The sequence below is a fragment of the Cnephaeus nilssonii genome, assembly GCF_951640355.1.
Source record: "Cnephaeus nilssonii genome assembly, chromosome: X".
In the NCBI taxonomy this organism is placed as follows: domain Eukaryota; kingdom Metazoa; phylum Chordata; class Mammalia; order Chiroptera; family Vespertilionidae; genus Cnephaeus; species Cnephaeus nilssonii.
In genome coordinates this window covers 55515691-55539901 of record NC_137071.1, presented here as the reverse complement: position 1 = coordinate 55539901, position 24211 = coordinate 55515691, and the positions used below count along the sequence as shown (strand labels likewise).

General features: G+C 38.7%; 1 pseudogene across 1 annotated transcript in view; it reads left to right on the top strand.

The window, feature by feature from the left end:
- The window catches only part of LOC307096012 (monofunctional C1-tetrahydrofolate synthase, mitochondrial-like), a 29506-nt pseudogene extending 5498 nt beyond the window's left edge, over positions 1 to 24008 (top strand). The window contains exons 2-4 of the transcript in view: positions 21143 to 22311; positions 22780 to 23399; positions 23599 to 24008. The product of the transcript in view is annotated as a monofunctional C1-tetrahydrofolate synthase, mitochondrial-like (transcript). The remainder of the gene's footprint in view (positions 1 to 21142; positions 22312 to 22779; positions 23400 to 23598) is intronic.
- The last annotated feature ends 203 nt before the right edge of the window (positions 24009 to 24211 follow it).

Here is a 24211-nt window from a genome sequence, read left to right as displayed (position 1 = left end):
ATATAATTCAATAGAAATACTGACATTTGACTACTGAATATAGAATAAAACCTTTATATTTTTTGTGCATTTATAGATCCACCCTTTTACCCTTCCTGATATTTATCCTTGGTTAAGATCTATCTTTATATCTTTGTAACAGGGTTAGTTGAACTTATTAGCACTCTAAAGCAGGCATCCTCAAACTACAGCCCGTGGGCCACATACTAGTGTTTTTGCCGTTTTGTTTTTTTACTTCAAAATAAGATATGTGCAGTGTGCATAGGAATCTGTTCATAGTTTTTTTTAAACTATAGTCCAGCCCTCCAGCGGTCTGAAGGACAGTGAACTGGCCCCCTGTTTAAAAAGTTTGAGGACCCCTGCTCTAGAGTTTCAAACCACTCTGTTAGCACTAGTAAGTGAAACTGCATTCTATAGCTTCAAAGTGTTATTTCTAGACTTTATCTAACATAATGCAATTTGTCATCTATCAAGTTTCTATGTAGCTTTTAAAATTAAACCTTGCCCTAGCCAGTTTGGCTCAGTGGATAGAGCATCAACCTGCAGACTGAAGGGTCCTGGGTTCAACTCCAGTCAAGGGCAAGTATCTTGGTTGCAGGATGGGATCCCTGGCCCTGGTCCGGGTGCATGTGGGAGGCAACCAATCAATGTGTCTCTCTCACATTGATGTTTCTCTCTCTCTGTCTCTCCCCCTCCTTTTCACTCTCTTTAAAAAAAAGTCAATGAAAAAATATCCTCAGGTAAGGATCAACAACAACAACAACAACAACAACAACAACAACAAAAAGAAAACAACTTTTAAATTATCTAATATTTATTCAGTGCATTTAATTTCTCTGTGGTTTATTCATAATTTTTACATCTGGAGAAAATGCTGTCACAGCTTATACATTTAGTATGAAATGCCTTATTTTGTATATATAACAAAGACACATTGTTGTTAGCCTTTAAATAGTCACACTAAGAAAAAAATTAACAAACTGTGATCAAAGTAATACAAATATATATGTGTGTTAACATTGAATTCTAAATTGTTTGAAATTGAAATTTAATTTTGAGTGCCATATTTTAAAAAATGTGTTTAACCAAATTATTTTAAATTAATTTAAAAATGGTTGTTTCTGGTATATTCAGTGACTTGTACTGCAAAATCTGGACTACGTTTCTGGCCAAAAATCTAGCAAATATTTTTTATGTGCTAAGCATTATTCTAAGCATTTCAAATGTATGTAATTTAATTCTTGAAACAACCTCAGGAGGATCCATATTACTACTCTAATTTATAAGTAAACAGATCCATATTACTACTATAATTTATAAGTAAAGAGATTATTGGTGTTGAAAAATATTTCAGATAGAGTAATTTTAGGAACCAATATTTGAAAATATTCACTTTGCCTCAAGAGAATACACTCTAGCCCAGCCTGTGTGGCTCAGAGATTGAGCATTGCCCTATGAACCAGAAGGTCACAATTTGATTCCTGGTAGGGGCACATGACTGGGTTGTGGGCTCCATTCCCAGTGTGGAGTGTGCAGGAGGTGGCTGATCAATGATTCTCTCTCATCATTGATGTTTCAATCTTTTTCTCCATCTCCCTTCTTCTCTGAAATCAATACAAATATATTTTTCAAAAAAGAGAGAGAGAATAAATTCTAACTATAACATTAAAGTCTTAACTGATGTAAACTCTGTAGCTACATCTTGATTCAGGAAGGTATAAATATTACTCCAAAAATTCAAATTTCTATGAACTTAATTAATAATATAAATTAAACAGAAACAAAAAGTTTTTGTTTACCTCATGAGTAAGTAAAAATGTGGGACACATTTCAGAAGAATTGTTAATGGGGGGGAACATGCCTCATCACCACGTTGCTGATGAGGGTAGAGTCCTTGCAATATCCCAAGAAAAGACATTTTCTGAGACTTGCACTGGAGAATGGGTGATTTTTATTTGCATGGAATTAAATCTCTAAGTTTCCAAAGTCCCATTTCCCTTAGTCCAGTCATAGAATAATTTTAGCTGGGGTTTTAATAAAGATAAAATCAGAGCCAGTGTCGAGTTTCCTTTCCATGCTGGAGACAGGTCCAGTACAACATCAGGTTAGTTGTAGTCCACTAGTCCATTGTGTATGGGGGCCACACGAGAGAATGCCAGGAAGCAAAGCATGAGCCATGAGCCAAGCCTGCCAAGAGAAACCAAGAGAATGAACTTTGTTCAGGGGATTATATATCCCAAATTTCTGGGCATTTGAGGTGGCCAAGCCCATTCTGGCCAACCATCTCTGTTCCTAGGTGTGACTGACTGGCAAAGTACATTCCCTATGTCATCCCAACTTTACAGGGCATGTGTCCTATCTTCCTTATGTGGTTCCCCCCCACCACCCCGCCCCAGTGTTTTGCAGGAACATGCTATAATGTCTGGCTTTCCCTTTGCTCCTTTCCTATTATTAGTAACTAGCTAATTACAACGGTATCATTGTGACTCTAATAAACTTGGTCACCACAATGACACTATCAGAAAGAACATGAGAGTTGTTTCTCTCTAATTTATTGTGTGAAGAATCTGTATTGGTGTTGAATTTTTGACCCAATTTGAAATGTACAGCTGAGAGGCCATATTAACCACATCGTATAAAATAAAACTTAGTGTAGGTACAGAAAAGACTTAATTCAGCCAGACTGGGTAACTCAAACTCCCCAGATTCCAAAGGAAAGCCTGTTTTAAGGATTGGCCCATGGCTGGCTTATGAGAGATAACTTCTGAGTCCTGGCAATGTTATGCCTATGAGTGTTTTTGTATTCCTGAGGCTTTCAGCAATGCTGTAGCAGTTTGACAAGATAAGTTTATGAGTAACAATGTTATTTATAGTGAATGCCTGGTTTTGCTCTAGGAAAGGTTGGAATCTGAGTAGTGGAGGTCAGTTATGTGGATGCTGCATGCTTACCTGATTCCCAATTAAAACATAGGAATCCAAGGCTTAGATGAGCTACCCATTTGGGCAATGTATCACACATGTAAGGTACCACTATTGAGAGAATTAAGTGCAGCCCTGTGTGACTCCACCATCAAGGGATACCTGTAAGCTATAATATTTTAAATCATGAATTGCTGTTGACTATCAGCAAATTTTTTTTCTGTATAGATTGAGATCATTTTTTTACCTTTATTTTGTTAATGTGATGTATTTTATTGACTTTTAATTTAAAATTAAATTTACTTTCGCAAAATAAAGACAAGCTCAGCATGGACTTGATTTATTAGTTCTACATGTTTGCATATTGTTGGATTTATGTTGCTAATAAGTTGTATCTATATTTATAAAATATATGAGTCTATAATTTTTCATTTTAATTTTTCAGATTATGTACCAAGTTTATTTTGGACTTTGGAACAAGGTGTGAAGTGTGCCCTCTTTATTTTATGAAAAATTTATTCTGATATAGTGTTATTTCTTCACTAAATTTTGAGATAAACTAGCAACTTTTTTTCGTTTATAATATGTATAGAAGTGGAATCATACCAGAGCACTCCTTTTTGTTTCTGCAATCATTTGGTCAATAATACGATTGTGAAAATCATTTCTATTTTTGGTGTAGAGATACTTTTTTCTCATTTAAATTTCTTACCCCCATTGTTTTAATATATCAAAAGCTATTTTTTCCTTTTACCATTATGGATTTTGGGTTGATTCCAGTTTGTTTGTGGTTTGTTTTGTTTTTTTGTATGTTTTTATTGATTTCAGAGAGCAGAAGGGAAAGGAAGAGAGGGACAGAAACGGCGATGAGAGACAAACATCATTCAGCTTCCCCCTGCATAACCACTATTAGGGATTGAGCTTGCAATCTGGGCATGTGCCTGGACCAAGAATTGAACTGCTGACCTCCTGGTGCATGGGTTGACACGCAACCACTGGACCACACTGGCCAGGCTGATTCCAGATTTAAGTAGTATGTCTAGTGCTTCAATGAAACTTATACCTGTATTTGAGTGAACATATATCTATGTTTCTGTTAAGTGTGCAATAGAAGTAGTTTTCTGTGTGTGTGTCATAGAATTTAGTTTTAGAAGGAGCTATAAAAGAGTCAAAACTTTTTATCTGTCCTGCTAGCATCTCTGGTTGAGCCTAATGATTACTATGTGTACCGGTTAATAATGGTGGACTTTGTAATCAAAGAAAACACGATAATTTCAAGAGAAACATCAAAAGTGCTTTATTCAAAGTAATGTCCATCGCTAGCTACACATTTTCCCCATCATTCAGGTAATTTGTGGATACCGTCCCAATAGAACTTTTCTTGTTTTGAGGCAAACCATTCAGAGACCCAATTTTCCACTTCTTCGTATATTTTGAAGTGCTGTTCAGAAAGTGTGTGTGTCATCGATTGGAACAAGTGGTAATCTGAAGGAGCAAGGTCTGGTGAATATGACAGGTGGGTTAATACTTCCCAGGAAAGATCTTTTAACATCTTTAACTGGTTTTGAAGTGTGTGATGGTGCGTCATCATGAAGCAAAATTACTTTGCCGTGTCTTCTGGCATATTCTGGTCATTTCACAATCAAAGTGTGGTTCAAACTGATTATTTGTTATCGGGAGCAATCAGTATTAATGGTTTCACCTGGTTTTATAAGCTCATAATACACCACACCTTCCTGATCTCATCTAATGAAGAGCATTGTCTTCTTTCCGAAGTGATTTGGCCTTGCAGTCGATGTTGATGGTTGACCTGGATCAACCCATGATTTTGTGCATTTGGGATTCTCAAAATAAATCCACTTTTCATCACTAGTCACAATTCGATGCAAAAAAGACTTTCTTTTGTGCCATTGAAGCAACATTTTACTGATGACTTTTTGGTTTTCCATTTATCTTTCGTTCAGTTGATGTGGCACCCATTTTCCTTCCTTTAAAATCTTTCCCATTGTGTGTAAATGATCAGAAATTGTTTGCTGAGCAACGTTTAATCTTTCTGCAAGTGGTTTTCGAGTTTGACATGCATTTTCATCCAATAATGCTTGTAATTGTTGGTCTTCAAACTTTTTCAGTTGACCTGGACATTCTTTGTCTTTCATATAGAAATCATCACTTTTAAAGCGTTTAAACCAGCGTTCACAAGTATCTTGAGATGGAGCATGTTCACCATAAGCTTCCTGAAGTATATGATAACTTTCAGCACCACTTTTCTTCAAAATAAAATAATGAATTAAAACTTCCCAGAAATCTCTTTTTAAGGCATGAAATTCGACATTTTTATGCATAAAAATATTTATGATGTCAACACCTTCAGAAAATTTGACATATGAAGTTTTGAAGCTTGCTGTTAATACAACAAAATAGCATACATATCAAATTGCATATATATCAACATATGCAATTTGAAAAATTTATTGAAAAAAAAAATCCGCATTATTAACCAGTACAACTAGTAAGTTAATGTAAGACAAGTTAACTTAAGGAAAGTATAAACATTTTATTTTTATATATGCATGAAAGCCTGAAGAGAAAAGTGAAGACCCCACCTCATCCCCAAAGTAGTAAGGCCAAAGTGTTTATACCAGGGTACACTAGATTTAACCAAAAGTAATAATTTTGAAAAAGTAAAGAAAATATATGGGTAGGTTAAAGGAAGATAAGAGTTATTTTAACAGAATGTGTACATATTTTTCTTGGCATGTACTTCCTGTCTCTGGTGATAAAAATGTCCTTTAACTGCAGGTACAGGTAAAGCATCTTTTACATGAGTTTCATCTCTTTTTTTCAGGAAGAAAAGAGGATGACAGAGTGCCTTTCTTGCACCTGTTGTTTTACACCTGCCTTTAGGTCAAAATATTCAATATGCCAAATAAACATATCTTGAGGTAGTGTGCTCTGAACCTCTTAGATATTCATAAACTTTAATTTTCCAAAGTATTACTTTCAAGTTGTACTTTCACTATCATTATATAAGAGTTTATTCTACATACTCATTGACAGTTTATATTTATTGCCTAACATTTCGATTCAGATAATTCCGATGAGTGTATATTTACTTTTTAAATTTTTTTCTTTATTGATTAAGGTATAATATATGTGTCCTTACCGCCATCCCCCCGCATATCCCACTCGTGCCATCACCCCCCAGTTGACTGTGTCCATTGGTTAGGATTATATGCATGCGTACAAGTTCTTTGGTTGATCTCTACCCCTTACCCCCACCCTCCCCTACCTTCCCTCTGAGGTTTTAAGGTCTGATCCATGCTTCTCTGCCTTTGCATCTGTTTTTGTTCATTAGTTTATGTTGTTCATTATATTCCAAAAATGAGTGAGATAATGTGATATTTATCTTTCTCTGACTGGCTTATTTTTCTTAGCATAATGCTCTCCAGTTCCATCCATGCTGCAAATGGTAAGAATTCTGTCTTTTTTACAGCAGCATAGTATTCCATTGTGTAGATGTACCACTGTATTTTAATCCATTCATCTGCTGATGGGCACTTAAGCTGTTTCCAAATCTTAGCTATGGTAAATTGTGCTGCTATGAACATAGGGGTGCATATATCCTTTCTGATTGGTGTTTCTAGATTCTTGGGATACATTCCTAGAAGTGGGATCGCAGGGTCAAATGGGAATTCCATTTTTAGTTTTTTGAGGAAATTCCTACTGTTCTCCACAGTGCCTGCACCAGTCTGCATTCCCACCAGCAGTGCATGAAGGTCCCTTTTACTCCACATTCTCCCCAGCAATTGTCATTTGTTGATATGTTGATGATTGACATTCTGACAGATGTGAGATGGTACCACATTGTCATTTTGATTTGCATCTCTAGGATGATTAGTGACTTTGAGCATGTTTTCATGTGTCCCTTGGCCTTCCTTCTGTCTTCTTTCGAAAAGATTCTATTTAAGTCTGTTGCCCACTTTTTTATTGGATCATTTATCTTCCTTTTATTAAGTTGCATAAGCTGCCTGTAGATGTTGGAGATTAAACCGTTATCAGTGATAGCATTTGCAAATATATTCTCCCATAGAGTGGGCTTTCTTGTTGTTTTGTTGATGGTTTCTTTTGCTGTGCAAAAGCTTTTCATTTTGATGTAGTCCCATTTGTTTATTTTCTCCTTAGTTTCCATGGCCCTAAGAGATGTGTCACTAAAGATATTGCTTCAGCATAGGTCTGAGATTTTGCTACTTGTGGATTGTTCTAATATTTTTAAGGTTTCCTGTCTTATGTTTAAGTCCTTTATCCATTTTGAGTTTATTTTTGTGAATGTTGTAAGTTGGGGGTTTAATATCATTTTTTTGCATGTATCTGTCCAATTTTCCTAACACCATTTATTGAAGAGACTGTCTTGACTCCATTGTGTGTTCTTGCCTACTTTGTCAAATATTAATTGAGCATAGTGGTTTAGGTTGATTTCTGAGTTCTCTATTCTATTCCATTGATCTATTTGTTCTTGTGCCAGTACCAGGCTATTTTGAGAACAGTTGCTTTGTAATACAGCTTGATATCTAGTATTGTGTTCCCTCCTATTTGTTCCTTTTTCTCAGGATTGCTGCAGCTATTCGGTGTCTTTTTTAATTCCAGATGAATTTTTGGAGAGTTTTTTCTGGGTCTGTAAAATATGCCATTGGTATTTTAATGGGAAGTGGATTGAATCTATAGATTGCTTTGGGTAGTATGGACATGTAAATGATGTTGCTTCTACCAATCCATGAACACAGTATGTTCTTCCATCTATTTATGTCTTCCTCTATGTCTTTTTACAGTGTCCTGTAGATTTCCACATACAGGTCTTTTGCCTCCTTAGTTAAGTTTATTCTTAGGTATCTTAATTTTTTTGGTGCGATGGTAAATGGGATTTTTTTTTAATCCCTCTTTCTCTAAGTTCACTTTTTTTTGTTTAAATTTCTTTATTGATTAAGCTATCACATATTTGTCCTCATCCCCCCATTCCCATCCCACACCCCTCCCCATACATGCCCCCACCCCCTGTTGTCCTTAACCACTGGTTAGGCTCATATGCATGCACACAAGTCCTTTGGTCGATCTCTCCCCTTTATCCCCACCCTCCCCTACCATACCTCTGAGGCCCAACAGTCTGATCCATGCCTGCTTGTTTCTGGGTCTGTTGTAGTTCATCAGTCTATGTTGTTTGTAATTTCCTCTAGATGAGTGAGATCATGTGCTACTAGAAATACACTTATAAGAACCAAAAATGAGACAAGCAATAATGGTTATGTTGAAAGGCAAATGAATCAGTCTGTAGTGAGTTTTTTTCCGGGCCAACAGTTCTTTTGAGACCCAATTTCAATGTCAAACAGTTCCTTATGTGTACATGTCAGCAGTGATATTTCAGTTCTGGATGGTGGACAAATGGTGGTAATGCAGGTCCGACCCTGTCTGGTTTGGTCCTGGGCAACCTGCAGTGACACACAGCTGTTAACTGCTAGTATGGCAAGGCGACGTAAGTATCTTTCATCTCTGGACTGCTTCTTTTCAGTCTTCATGGCTGGAGTAGTCCTGTCAATTCCTCTCTGTTGCAGGAATCCACATGGTCTCAGAGTTGTTTTCTGAAAATATACAAACATATTCTCGACCAAAAGTTAATAAAGGGATATTTTCTATAAAATTGACTTGGGATACTTTTTCATTTTTTGCCCAAATGATTTTCCTCTGGCTTGTTTTGACACCATGTGGGTTTTTCATGGGTGCTTGCTTGTAGCCTTACAATTAATTTTTTAAGTACAAATTTTCTTGATGTAATTTACTTACAGGGTATTTTTCCTTACATGATATTCTTCTACTATTCCCCCCCTTTTTTGATTTAAATATTAGGAGGCTTTTGAAAATTTTATAATGTAGTCTTGATAGCTTTAAAATTTTAATTTTTGCACTATAATATTACTGCTTTAGGTTCATTACATGTTATGCAACTTTATCATGAGATGAAGTACCAATAAAAATTTAGTTAACACTTTAGGAACTGCTTTTTGTCCAGTACAATTAATTTTTCTAGAATATTCGCTTGTTTCAATTAGCCAATTTAAATTAGCCTGAAAACTTGACTACTATTTTACTATCAAATTTATTACTCTAACAACAATCTTATTTTACCCTGTAAATATTAGTGGAAAGGATTATTTGCCTTCTTGAGTAGGCCCTGAGCATTCCTGGTGATAGGCTGGATTTAGATATCAAAAACCCACTTCCCCACACCATGGGTACACTACAACTCAAACAGTTCTTGTTACAGTGAGATGGCAGCTGCTGTTGGCCAAGTCTCTGTTACCCGGGTCCCGATTTGAGCTGGGCATGGGAAGTTAAGCAGCCATGGGGGCAGGAGACTTCCTTCAGAAGGGGTGAGTGTTCAGGCTCCTGCAAAGTTGGGGGGTGAGGTTCTGTGCCCCACCTCTGTTGACCCCCAAGTTCTCTCCTGATGGCCCCTCTGCAACTGTACCTGTCTTAGGTTGTTCCTTCCCTGAGGAATCTTACCCGTCTCTGGCTAACCAGCCATCCTCCGGGGCCTGTAAGTTCACTATTGATGTATAAAAGTGCCATAGATTTCTTGGCATTAATTTTGTATTCTGCTACATTGCCAAATTCATTTAAGTCTAATAATTTTTTGATGGAGTCTTTAGGGTATTCTATGTACAGTCTCATGTCATGTGCAAATAAGGATAGTTTTACTTCTTCTGTTTCAATTTGGCTTCCTTTTATTTCTTCTTATTATCTTATCACAATGGCTGGTACTTCCAGTGCTATGTTGAACAGGAGTGGTGAGAGTGGGCATCCCTGTCTCGTTCCTGCTCTTAGGAGAAATGGTTTTAATTTTTGCTTAGTGATTATGATGTTGCTTGTAGGTTTGTCATATAAGGCTTTTATTATGTTTAGGTATGATTCCTCTATTCCCACATTGCGAGGATTTTTATCAAGAAAGGGTGCTGGATTTTGTCAAATGCTTTTTCTGCATCAATTGATATGACTGTGTGATTTTTATCTCTCAATTTATTTATGTGATGTATCATATTTATTGATTTTCAGATATTGTACCATCCCTGCATCCCCAGGATAAATCCTACTTGGTCATGGTGTATGATTTTCATGAAGTAATGCTGAATTCAATTTGATAGAATTTTGAGGATTTTGGCATCTATGTTCATGAGGGATATTGACTGTAATTCTCTTTGATTGTGTTGTCTTTATCTGGTTTCAGTATTAGAGTGATGCTGGCTTCATAGATAGAGCTTGAAAGTTTTCCTTCCTCTTGAATTTTTTAATAGTCTGAGGAGGATAGGTTTTAGTTTTTCTTTTAAGGTTTGGTAAAACTCCTCTGTGAAGCCATCTGGCCCTGGGCTTTTGTATGCTGGAAGCTTTAAATGACTCCGTAGTTATCAGCCTATTGATATTTTTAGAGTCTTCCTGATTGAGTTTTGTAAGGTTATGTTTTTCTAGGAATATGTCCATTGTCTCTAGGTAGTATATTTTGCTGGAATAGAGTTGATCATAGTATTTTTAAAACAATCATTTGTATTTCTGTGGGGTTTGTTGTTATTTTGCCTCTTTCATTTCTGATTTTGATTATTTGGGTCCTCTCTTTCTTCTTGGTGAGCCTGCCTTAAAGTTCATCAATCTTGTTTTTCCTTTCAACAAACCAGCTCTTGGTTTCATTGATCTTTTGTATTTTTTTTGTCTCTATGTCATTTATTTCTTTTTTTATTTCTTTTTTTTTTCAATTTTTTTTATTAAGGTATTATATGTGTACATATCTTACCATTGCCCCCCCACTCCCATAAATGCCCTCACCCCCCAGAGCTTTGCGTCCATTGGTTATACTTATATGCATGCATACAAGTCCTTTGATTGATCTCTTATCTTCCCCACCTCTCCCTAACTTTCCTGCTGTAATTTGACAGACTGCTTGATGCTTTACTACCTCTGTATCTATCTTTTTGTTCAAGTTTATAATGTTCTTTATTATCCATAAATGAGTGAGATCATGTGGTATTTTTCTTTCATTGACTGGCTTATTTCATTTAATATAATGTTCTCCAATTCCATCCAGGTTGCTGCAAATGGTAAGAATTCCTTCTTTTTTATGGCAGCATAATATTCCATTGTGTAGATGTACCATAGTTTTCTGATCCAGTCATCTGCTGATGGGCACATAGGCTGTTTCCAGATCTTAGCTATTGTAAATTATCCTGCTATGAACATAGGGGTGCATATATCCTTTCTTATTGTTGTTCCCAGTTTCTTAGGATATATTCCTAGGAGTGGGATTACTGGGTCAAATGGGAGTTCCATTTTCAGTTTTTTGAGGAAATTACTACTGTTCTCCACAGTGGCTGCACCAGTCTGCATTCCCACCAGCAGTGCACGAGGGTTCCTTTTTCTCCGCATCCTCGCCAACGCTTGTCATTTGTTGATTTGTTGATGATAGCCATTCTGACAGGTGTGAGATGGTACTGCATTGTTGTTTTGATTTGCATCTCTCAGATAATTAGTGACTTTGAGCATGTTTTCATGTGTCGCTTGGCCTTCCTTCTGTCTTCTTTTGAAAAGATTCTATTTAAGTCCGTTGCCCATTTTTTTATTGGATCATTTATCTTCCTTTTATTAAGTTGTATAAGCTGCCTGTAGATGTTGGAGATTAAACCTTTATCAGTGATGCCATTTGCAAATATGTTCTCCCATGCAGTGGGCTTTCTTGTTGTTTTGTTGATAGTTTCTTTTGTTGTAACAAAGCTTTTTATTTTGATGTAGTCCCATTTGTTTATTTTCTCTTTAGCTTCCATTGCCCTAGGGGCAGTATCAGTGAAGAAGTTCTTTTGGCATATGTCTGAGATTTTGCTGCCTGTGAATTCCTGTAGTATTTTTATGGTTTCCCATCTTATGTTTAAGTCCTGTATCCATTTTGAGTTTATTTTTGTGTATGGCGTAAGTTGGTGATCTAGCTTCATTTTTTTGCATGTATCTGTCCAATTTTCCCAACACCGTTTATTGAAGAGACTGTCTTGACTCCATTGTATGTTCATGCCTCCTTTGTCAAATATTAATTGAGCACAGTGGTTTGGGTCGATATCTGGATTCTCTATTCTGTTCCATTGATCTATATGTCTGTTCTTGTGCCAGTACCAGGCTGTTTTGAGAATAGTGGCTTTGTAATACAGCTTGAAATCTGGTATTGAGATCCCTCCTACTTTATTCTTCTTTCTCAGGATTGCTGTGGCTATTCGGGGTCTTTTTTTCTTCCAGATGAATTTTTGGAGAGTTCTTTCTAGGTCTGTGAAATATGCCATTGGTATTTTAATGGGGAGTGCATTGAATCTATAGATTGATTTGAGTAGTATGGACATTTTAATGATATTGATTCTACCAATCCATGAACATGGTATGTTCTTCCATCTGTTTACGTCTTCCTCTATCCATTTTTTCAGTGTCCTGTAGTTTTCTGTGTATAGGTCTTTTACCTCCTTAGTTAACATTATTCCTAGGTATCTTAATTTTGTTGCAGCGATGGTAAATGGTATTGCCTTTTTAGTCTCTCTGTCTGTAAGTTCACTATTGGTGTATAGAAAGGCCATAGATTTTTTGGCGTTAATTTTGTATCCTGCTACATTGCCGAATTAATTTATTAAGTCTATTATTTTTTTGACGGAGTCTTTCGGATTTTTTATGTACAATATCATGTCGTCTGCAAATAAAGACAGCTTTACTTGTTCTTTTCCAATTTGGATGCCTTTTATTTTTTCTTCTTGTCTAATTGCAATGGCTAGTGCTTCCAGTACTATGTCAAAAAGGAGTGGTGAGAGTGGGCATCCCTGTCTTGTTCCTGTTCTTAGGGAAAATGTTTTTAGTTTTTGTCCATTGAGTATGATGTTTGCTGTGGGTTTATCATATATAGCTTTTATTATGTTGAGGTATGAGCCTTCTATTCCCACCTTGTTGAGAGTTTTTATCAAGAAAGGGTGTTGGATTTTGTCAAATGTTTTTTCTGCATCAATTGATATGACTATGTGATTTTTATCTCTCAATTTGTTTATGTGATGTATCACGTTTATTGATTTGCAGATATTGTACCATCCTTGCATTCCTGGGATAAATCCTACTTGGTCATGGTATATGATCTTTCTGATGTACGGCTGGAGCCAATTTGATAGAATTTTGTTGAGGATTTTGGCACCAATGTTCATGAGGGATATTGGTCTGTAATTCTCTTTCATTGTGTTGTCTTTATCTGGTTTTGGTATTAGGGTGATGCTGGCTTCATAGAAGGAGATTGGAAGTATTCCTTCCTCTTGATTTTTTTGGAATAGTCTGAGGAGGGTAGGTTTTAGTTCTTCCTTGAATGTTTGTTAAACTCTCCTGTGAAGCCATCAGGCCCCGGGCTTTTGTTTGCCGGAAGCTTTTTGATGACTGCTTCATTTTCGTCCATAGTTATTGGCCTATTGAGCTGTTTAGATTTTTCTTGATTGATTTTTGGAAGGTTATATTTTTCTAGGATTATGTCCATTTCCTCCACGTTGTCCAGTTTGTTGGAATAGAGATGTTCGTAGTATTTTGTAACAATCCTTTGTATCTCAGCGGGGTCTGTTGTTATTTCACCTCTTTCATTTCTGATTTTGTTTATTTGGGTCCTCCCTCTTTGCTTCTTGGTGAGCCTGGCTAGAGGTCCATCAATATTATTTATCCTTTCAAAAAACCAGCTCATGGTTTTGTTGATCTTTTGTATTGTTTCTTTGGTCTCTATGTCATTTATCTCCACTCTGATCTTTGTTATTTCCTTCCTTCTGGTTACACTGGGCTATTCTTGCTGCTCTTTTTCTAGCTCTTTGATTTGTAGGGTTAGGTAATTTATTACCATTGTTTCTTGTTTTTTGCAATAGGCTTGTAGAGCTATGAACTTCCCTCTCAAGACTGCTTTCACTGTGTCCCATAGATTTTGGATTGTTGTGTTTTCATTGTCATTTTTTGCCATGATGTTTGTTATTTCTTCCTTGATCTCTCTGGTGACCCAGTCCTTGTTTAATAGCATGCTGTTTAGTCTCCATGTGTTTGTTTTCTTTGGATTGTATTTATTGTAGTTGATTTCCAGTTTTATGCTACTGTGATCTGAGATGATGCTTGATATAATTTCTATCTTCTTGAATTTGAAGAGACTTTGCCTGTGACCCAGCATATGGTCTACCTTTGAAAATGACCCATGTGCACTTGAAAAGAATGTATATTCTATGGCTTTGGGGTGAAATGTTCTGAAGATGTCAATTAATTCCATCTTGTCTAGTGAATCATTTAGGATTGCTGTTTCTTTGCTGATTTTTTGTTTAGAGGATTTGTCCAGTGGTGATAGTGGGGTATTAAAGTCTCCTACTATGATTGTATTGCTATTAATCGCTCCCTTGATATCCTACAGGAGTTTTTTTATGTATTTGGGTGCTCCTATATTGGGAGCGTATATGTTTACCAGAATTATTTCTTCTTGTTGGATTTCTCCCTTTAGTATTATGAAGTGGCCTTCCTTATCTCTTGTTATGGAATGTACTTTGAGGTCTATTTTGTCAGATATAAGTATTGCTACCCCTGCTTTTTTTTTCATTTCCATTTGCCTGAAAGATATTTTTCCATCCCTTCACTTTCAATCTGTGTGAGTCTCTTGTTCTGAGGTGGGTCTCTTGTAGACAGCATATATATGGGTCATGTTTTTTTATCCATTCAGCCACTCGATGTCTTTTGATTGGAGCATTTAGTCCATTATATTTAAAGTTATTACTGAAAGGTATTTGTTTGTAGTCATATCTATTTTTGTGTCTGTATTCCTTCTTACCTGTTTATTTCTTCTTTTTACAGTATTCCCTTTAGCAATTCTTGCATTGCTGGTTTGTTGGTGATAAAATCCCTGAGCTTTTTATTGTCTTCGAAGGACCTGATTTCCCCTTCAATTTTGATTGATAGTCTTGCTGGATATAGTATTCTTGGATTCAGTCCTTTGCTTTGCAACACTTTGTATACCTCCTTCCATTCACTTCTAGCTTGTTGTGTTTCTGTTGAGTAATCATTTGACAATCTGATGGGTGTTCCTTTGTAGGTAACTCTGTCTCTCTCTTGCCGCCTTTAAGATTCTCTCTTTATCATTTATATTTGCCATTGAAATTATGACATGTCTTGGTGTGGGTCTTTTGGGGTTGATCCTGCTTGGGACTCTCTGTACTTGCGTAACTTTTATCTTTCCCATATCCGGGAAGTTTTCTGTCATTATTTCTTCAAATAGATTTTCTAATCCCTGCTGCTCTTCTTGTCCTTCTGGCAGCCCTATTATACGCATGTTACTTCGTTTCATGTTGTCCCGAAGCTCCCTTATGCTTTCCTCCTGCTTTTTAATTTTTCTCTCCAATTGCTGTTCAGATTGAGCTTGTTTCTGTACCTAATCTTCTAACTCACTAATTTGGTCCTCTGCTTCTTGTAGTCTACTGTTGAAACTTTACATGGTGTTTTTGATTGTAGCTATATCACTTTTCATTTCTTCCTGATTCTTGCTTAAGTTGTTGATTTTCTCATCCATCCGATGTATAAATTCCATGACCGTTCCTCTGAACTCCTTTTGGTCATGGTGCAAGCTTCAGTTTCACTAATTTCCTTTCTTGGCGACTCCACATTTTTTTTCCTCTGTGAGTTATTTCGTTTCCCCATTCTGGCTATCACCAGAAAGCTCAAGCTTCCGTTTGCATGGACCTGGGCCGTGTGCTGTGGGGACTTCGCTCCACCCAAGTTTCACTGAAGTGCTCTGACACTAGGACGTGTGGCTGCCTTTGGTTGGTGGGAACCAGACTTGCCCAGGGTCAGTGTCCCCTGTGTTCCGTGTGCTCTCATGTGCACACTTAGAATAAGGGGCCCTGTCTGCACCACACTGTTGGTATGTGCTGAAAATGAGATCCTTAGCTTGTGCCAGGAGTCAGAGTTTCCCTGTGTCTGCACCAAGACTCGAGTGTCAGAGTCTGTTTCCTTGTGCGGTTTCTTGTTGAGAATCAGGGTCCCTGTGTGTGCATGCACCAACAATTGGGGTCGCTGGCTTTTAGTGTGAATGCGCTGTGAGCCAGGGATCCCAGGCAGCTGTGTCCAGCGTGCCAAATTCCCTGAAGTGGAGCTGCGTCCTGTGTGTGCTCTCTCTACTGAGCCAAACAGGCTAGGGCGCACACTCTCAAAATCCTGAAGGTGAGCTGGCTCCTTGCACTCTCCCAGATTCCCCAAAGAGGGCGCAGTCCGTCCTGCATGCCAAATTCCCCAAAGGGAAGCCCCTCTGTGCATGCTCTATGATTCCCCGAAGGGGAGCTGTGACTTGCAAGCCAAATTCCCCCAAATTCCTCAACGGGGAGCCCTCTGTGCTCACTGACAGATTTTTCTGACAGGGTGCTGCTTCTGTCCCGTGCGCCAACTTCCGTAAACGGGAGCGCGTCCCCCGCGCAAAGCTCTGCAGCTTGGGCGTGGGGCAGGTCTATCAGTTACTATGGCGCTATCAGAGAGCCTGCGGGGAGGGGGATGGGCTCTTTGACTTACGGAAATCTGCCGGGAAGTCTGGATTCTTGTTTGTTGGTCTGAAGCTGTGATAGCAGTTCTCTGTCCCCAGTGGCTGCAGGGTCCTGGTTTGTGTCAGAAGCCAGGATCCGAGTCTCAGGCAGCTCTGTTTCTCAAGATGGCATGGTCTCCGGGTCCGCACCAGCCACCGAGAAGTGTCTGCTTTGTGCGCGGGGCTCCGCCGTCTAGGACTGCCAGGTTAGGCAGCCCCTTGGAAGACCTGCAGAATCTAACTGACCCTAGCTCATACAGATACACACACACTACACACATCTACACTCTCCTCTATGGGTTCCTCACTCACACTCGCTCTCTCCCTACCTTCCTGCCGGTCGCTGTCTTTCAATCTATGTCATTTATTTCTGCTCTGATCTTTGTTATGTCCTTCTTTTGCTCACTCTGGGTTTTTCTTGTTGCTCTCTTTCTAATTCTTTAAGTTGTAGAGTTAGATGATTAATTACCATTTTTTCTTGTTTTTTTGAGGTAGGCCTGTAGAGCTATAAACTTCCCTCTCAGGACTGCTTTCACTGTGTCCCATAGATCATCAATTGTTGTGTTTTAATTGTCATTAGTTTCCAGGATGTTTTTAGTTTCTTCTTTGACCTCTTTGGTAATCCAATCATTGTTTAATTGCATGCTATTCAGCTTCCTAGTGTTTGAATTTTTTGGATTGTTTTTATTGTAGTTTATTTCTAATATTATGCCATTGTGGTCTGAGAAAATGCTTGATGATTTAAATTCTCACAGATTTGAAGAGACTTTGCCTGTGACCCAATATGTGGTCTATCTTTGAAATTGTCCCATGTGCACTTGAGAAGAATGTATATTCAGTGGCTTTGGGATGAAATGTTCTGAAGATGTCAATTAAGTCCATCTGATCTTGTGAGTCATTTAGAATTACTGTTTTTTTTTGCTGATTTTTTGTCTAGAGGATTTATCCAATGATGTCAGTGAGGTAGTAAATTCCCCTACTATAATTGTATTGTTGTTGATATATCCCTTGATATCTTCTAGGAGTTTTTTTAATGTATTTGGGTGCTCCTGCATTTGGGTGCATATTTGTTTACCAGGGCTATATCCTCATGTTTATCTATCACAGTAGTATTATGAAGTGGCCTTCCTTATCTCTTGTTATGGCCTTCACTTTGAGGTCTATTTTGTCCGATATATGTATTGCTACCGCAGATTTTTTTTTCATTTCCATTTGTCTGAAAGATATTTTTCCATCCCTTCACTTTCAGTCTTTGTGAGTCCCTTGTTCTAAGGTGGGTCTCTTGTAGATAGTGTATATATGGGTCATGTTATTTTATCCATTCAACCACTGGATGTCTTTTGATTGGAGCATTTAGTCCATTTACGTTTAAAGTCATTATTAATAGGTACTTGTTCATAGCCATTTTTATTTTTTGTGCCTTTTTTCCTTCTTCCCTTTTTATTTCTTCTTTTTACACAAGTCCTGTTAGCATTTCTTTCATTGCTGGCTTGGTAGTGATAAACCCCCTTAGCCTTTTTTTGTCTGTGAAGCTCCTTATTTCCCATTCAATTTTGAATGATAGCCTTGCTGGGTAAAGTATTCTTAGATTCAGTCCCTTGCTTTGCATCACTTTGTATGCTTCATTTTATTTCCTTCTAGCCTGATGTGTTTCTAATAAGATATAATTTGATAATCTAATGGGAGATCCCTTGTATGTATCTTTCTGTCTCTCTCTTGCAGCCTTTAAGATTCTCTCTTTGTCCTGAACATTTGCCATCGTCATTATGATGTGTCTTGTTGTGGGTCTTTTTGGGTTCATCTTGTTTGGGACTCTTTGTGCTTGTGTGACTTTTTTCTTCCCCACATCAGGGAAGTTTTCTGACATTATTTCTTCAAATAGGTTTTCTAACCCTTGTTCCTCTTCCTGTTGTTCTGGCACACCTATTATTCATATATTGCTTTGTTTCATGTTGTGCCAAAACTCCCTTAGGTTCTCCTCTTGTCTTTTAATTTTTTTCTCCAATTGCAGTTCAGCTTGTTTGTGTTTTTCTTCCCTGTCTTCTAATTCACTACTTTGGTCCTCTTCTTCTCCTAGTGTACTGTTGAAACTTTCCATGTGTTTTTTATTGCAGCTATATCACTCTTTATTTCTTCTTGATTTTTACATAAGTTGTTGATTTTTTTCATCCATCTGGTTTATGAACTGTATGACCCTTAGTCTGAATTCTTTTTCTGACATATTGCATGCCTCTGTTTCACCTAGTGCTTTTCTGGCAATTTCCCCCTTTTCTTTCCTTTGGAGGTTTCTTTGTCTCACCATTTGTGCTATCACTGAAGGATGTAGGTGTCGATTTGTTCAGTGGTGTCCCTCGGGCGGCAGCAGCGGCTGCTCCTTGGGAAGTCGTAACAGCAGCTGCTGCTCAGTTGGTGGCAGCAATTCTGGTGGGCACTGGTTGCAGCAGTGGTAGCTTCTCTGGCTGGCAGGGCCAGGCTGCTCGTGTGGCTGCTGGTCCTCGGAGGGGGGGTGGGATGCTCGCGCAGCTGCTGTCCTAGGATGGGTGTGGGCTGATTGCATGGCTGCTGCTCCTTGGATGGTCTTGGGCTGCTTGTGTGGCTGCTTCTTCTTGGATGGGGATGGGCTTCTCATGGTGCTGCTGCTCCTTGGACAGGGGTGTGCTGCTCATGCAGCTTGATGTTGTATATTTAATTGTCTTGAATAATAAAACTATATTAGAGAAAAGAATCACAACCAGAAGAGTTAACCTACCAGATATAATGTATTATTATAAATGCACAATAAGGAAAATATAGTATTATAGGTGTAAAGGTAGACAGATGGCTAGAATTGGACTTACACAAATATTGTTGTTTTATGGTAAAGGTGCAGTGCTTGGACAAATGATATCATTTCCAATGAATAGAGTTGAATCAATTGGATATCCGTTTAGAAAAAAATAAATCTAGAGATCACTAGTCATGGTACAATAATAAATTCCAGATAAAGGGATATCAGCTGCAATAGGTTAAACATCTTAACCAAAAAAAGCCATACAAATTTTACATTATCTCTTCTTCCATAAAAGCAATGAGAACAATGTAAAAAGTGTCAAAGTAAATATTTTTAGAATTCTGAAAATAAAATTATTTCAATAATCCAATGAGTAATAAATTATTCAAGAAAAACATCTAAACTGTAGTAAAAGCAGGGAGTCTTTGTCATTTTAACTTGCTTTTTTTCCATCTTTTATGCTACAGATCTGCAGTTACATCATATGTAATACCTTAATCAATAAAGAAAAAAAACAAACAAACAACAGCCCATCATGAAGGTGAAAACCAATAGCCTGACAGGCAACACAGGGGGCAGAACACAGTTGGAGCACCTTAGAAAGTTCAATTCCAAAACAAACTGTAGACCCCACTTTCAAAGTTGCTTTTTAAAAATCTTACCTTGGAGCCAACCTAACAGAATAAGCCTATTCCTCAGGCATATTTCCCATAAAAATAAAGGCAATTTATTAAGATTTCAGTTGCCAAATGTTTTGAAAAGATTTAGTGTGGAGAGTAGACTCATCAAAAAGGTTAAAAAGTAAACCTAGGAAATGAGATGTCCATAGGCACTTTGATAAGCTCTGACATATTCTTGGGAATCTAGAAGCACCTATTCATAAGTAAGGTTGTGTGTATGCTCAGAAAATATATGAAAAAGTCTTAAACCCTTATTTTGGGCTTGCCTTCAGGATCTTTGCAAGCAGATAATAAAGCCTAAGGAAGATTTGTCAGCTGACTGGCTTTAATACAAAATACACACAGACGAAATAACTTATTAGTTCAAGGCATTTAAGGAAATCTAAGTCAATTATTAACTGATGACTAAGCTAAGTGAGCAGAAATTTTAGTGACTACAGGCAAAAATAATACAGACATTTCAGCTTTAGATCATTTACGTCAGCACACACACACACACACACACACACACTAAAAATAAAAAAACACTAATAAAAATTATCAAATAAGCCTGACAAAAGAGGGAGTGTCCCCTATCTAAAGTTGTCTCTTTATTAAGATCTCAGCCCCAGATCCAGCGCACCCAGTGGACACGTTCAGACCATACCAGAACACCACAGAACAAGTTGTGCTCAAAGGGCTGATCAACTCAAAGGGAACCAGAACCTTGAGAAGTGAGTCCTGATCTGTGGGGTTGGCCTCTGTGCAGCAGCTGATCCACTGTAGTCATATTTGGTCCTTACAGCTAATTGGCCTGGGGGTAATTCATTCTCTTTCACATGTCATCAGCAATAAAGTCTCAACTACAACAGGAGGGTGCACACATCCCATACATGAGGTGTACCTAAAGCACCTGGCTTGAGAGACAAGGAAGGATGTGCCACTGGGCCCTACAGAACACCTACTACATAAAGCCACTCTACCAAGACCTATAGAGATAGCAGCTCTACCTAATACATAGAAACAAACACAGGGAGCCAAAATAAAAGCAGAGAAACAGGTCCCAGCTGAAAGAACAGAACAAAACTCCAGGAAAAGAATTAAACAAAATGGAAACAAGAAATCTACCATATGAAGGGTTCAAAACACTGGTTATAAAGATGCTCAATGAAGAGTAAAAGACATAAACCTGGGGGAGTTTGTATATGGGGATAGCCATGAATGTTTTATTTCACCTGTGGCCAGAGCTGTAATTGAACTTCTTGAAAAATCAGGTGTCAGCTTAGATGGAAAGAAGGTCTTGGTAGGAGGAGCCCATGGGTCTTTGGAAGCCATCTTTCAATGCCTGTTCTAGAGAAAAGGGTCCATGGTGATGAGCTCCCAGTGGAAAACACCTCAGCTTCAAAGCAAGCTTCAGCAGGCTGACATTGTGGTCTTAGGCTCGCCCAAGCCAGAATAAGTTCCCCTTTCTTGGATACAACCAGAAACTATTGTTCTCAACTGTTCCCATGACTTACTATCAGGGAAGCTTGGCTCTGGTTCTCCAGGCCTACCCTTTAGTGATCCTATCACGGAAAATGATGTGAGTCTCCTTGCTGCAGCTCTACAAATTCAGAATATGGTTAGCAGTGGAAGAAGATAGCTTTGTGAATAGCAGTACATGCACTAGAGACTTCACTGCTTGAAACTTCAGCCAGTCTCCCCAGTATCCAGTGATATTGAGATTTCAAGAGCACAGATGCTAAAAGCTGTGGATGTCCTTGCCAAGGAAATAGGATTGCTTGCAGATTAAATTGAAATCTAAGGCAAAAGCAAAGCCAAATTATGCTTGTCCCTGTTGGAAAGGCTAAAGGATCAAGCAGATGGAAAATACATCTTAGTTGTTGGAATCATTCCCACCCCTCTTGGAGAAGGGAAAAGTACAGTTACCATTGGGCTTGTACAGGCACTGACCACACACTTGAACAACTCTTTTGCTTATCTGAGGCAGCCTTCTTCAGGGCCAACTTTCGGAGTTAAAGGAGGAACTGCAAGTGGCGGGTATGCCCAGGTCATACCCATGGAGGAGTTCAACCTTCACTTGACCAGGGACATCCATGCCATCACTGTTGCCAATAACTTGCTGGCTGCAGCCATTGACACAAGGATTTTTCATGAAAACACTGAAACTGACAAAGCTCTGTACAATCACCTGGTTCCTTCAGTGAATGGTGTTCAAGAATTTTCAAACATTCAGCTTGCTTGGCGAAGAAACTGGGAATAAATAAGACAGATCCAAGTGCACTGACAGAAGAGGAAATGAGTAAATTTTCCCGTCTCGACATCTGCAGGGGCCTGATGCGGTGGGGGCCAAACATGGCGGGGATCTTCCTTTTCTGCGTCCTGTGCGGAAAGAGAGATGAACGAACCGGTCCTAAATGGAGGCGGCCAGGGATTGAGAAATAATAGAAATAAAGAAAACAAGACGCAGAAATAGATTCATAAAGCTGGGGCTGGGTGGGACGCCATCTTTCCTCTCTCATGAGAGGCAGCATGACGACGACCCTGAGCCACCCAGCAGGTTTATCCCAAAAATCCAGGAAGTAACACCAAAACTTAGGATCAAAGGAGCTTATTTGCATTCTTAACTAGGCCCTAGCATTACTGGATTTACATATCTAGACCCACCCCTGCTGACACCTGGGCTGCTATGAAGTCAGAACTGATTAACATGTCCAGCCTCATTGGGGAAGCATATTCCCAGGGCGTGACTCGGCCTACACCCTGAGTTCAGCTGATGATAATTAAGGAAATGCCCAAGTGCCTCCCAGGCGGCCCTCTGCTGACATCAATCCCTCCACCATCATGTGGCAGAGAGTACTGGATACAAATGACAGATTTCTATGGAAAATAACGATTGGGCAGGCCAGCAGAGAAGGGATACTCCCGGCAGGCGTAGTTTGACATTGTGGTGGCCAGCGAGATCATAGTGGTGCTGGCCCTGACCGACAGTCTCATGGACATGAAGGAGTGGCTGGGAAGGATGGTGTTGGCCAGTGAGAAAAAGCTCAGCCCATAACAGCAGAAGATTTGTGGGTGACAGGTGCTTTGACAGTTTTGATGAAAGATGCAATAAAACCAAATCTGATGCAAACCCTGGAAGGGATGTCCATATTTTTGCATGCTTGCTCCTTTGCTAACATTGCCCATGGCAACTCTTCAGTGTTGACTGATAAAATTGCCCTGAAACTAGTGAGTAAAGAAGGATTTGTAGTGACTGAAGCCAGCTTTTGTGCTAACATTAGCATGGAGAAATTCTTCAACATCAAGTGTCAAGCTTCTGGTCTGGTGCCCAACGTAGTGGTGCTGGTGGCAACAGTGCATGCTCTGAAGATGCATGGAGGCAGGCCCAGTGTCCCTCTTAAGAAAGAATACGCAAGGGCCGAAACCGGTTTGGCTCAGTGGATAGAGCGTCGGCCTGCGGACTGAAGGGTCCCAGGTTCGATTCCAGTCAAGGGCATGTACCTTGGTTGCGGGCACATCCCAAGTAAGGGGTGTGCAGGAGGCGGCTGATAGATGTTTCACTCTCATTGATGTTTCTAACTCTCTATCCCTCTCCCTTCCTCTCTGTAAAAAGAAAGAATACACAGAGGAGAACATCCAGCTGTTGGCAGATGGCTGCTGTAACCTCCAAAAGCAAATTCAGATCACTCAGCTCTTTGGGATTCCCATTGTTGTGGCTCTGAATGTCTTCAAGACTGACATCCAGGCTGAGATTGACTTGGTGTGTGAGCTCGTGAAGTAGGCTGGTGCCTTTGATGCAGTCCCCTACTACCACTGGTTGAAGGGTGGGAAAGGGTCGGTAGAACTGGCTTGGGCTGTGAGAGAAGCTGCAAGTAAATTAAGTTGTTTCAAAAAAAAGAAGAAGATGCTCATGCTCAATGAGCTTAGAAAAGGAGAAGATGAAGTCAGTGAGCACTTCAAAAAAGAGAGAAGTATAAACAATGGAGATAGAAAACATAAAAAAGAACCAGTCATAAATAAAGACAGCATTAACTGAAAAAAAAGCACATTCCACAGGGAATCAACAGTGGAATAGATAAAGCAGAGGATCAAATCAGCAATTTGGGAGATAAGAAAGCAGGAAGCATCTAATCAGAACAAAAAAAAAAAAAAGAAAAAAATACAAATAAATGAAGATAATTTAAGGAGCTGTTGGGATGATTTCAAACATACCAACATTCACATCATGGAGGTGCTGGA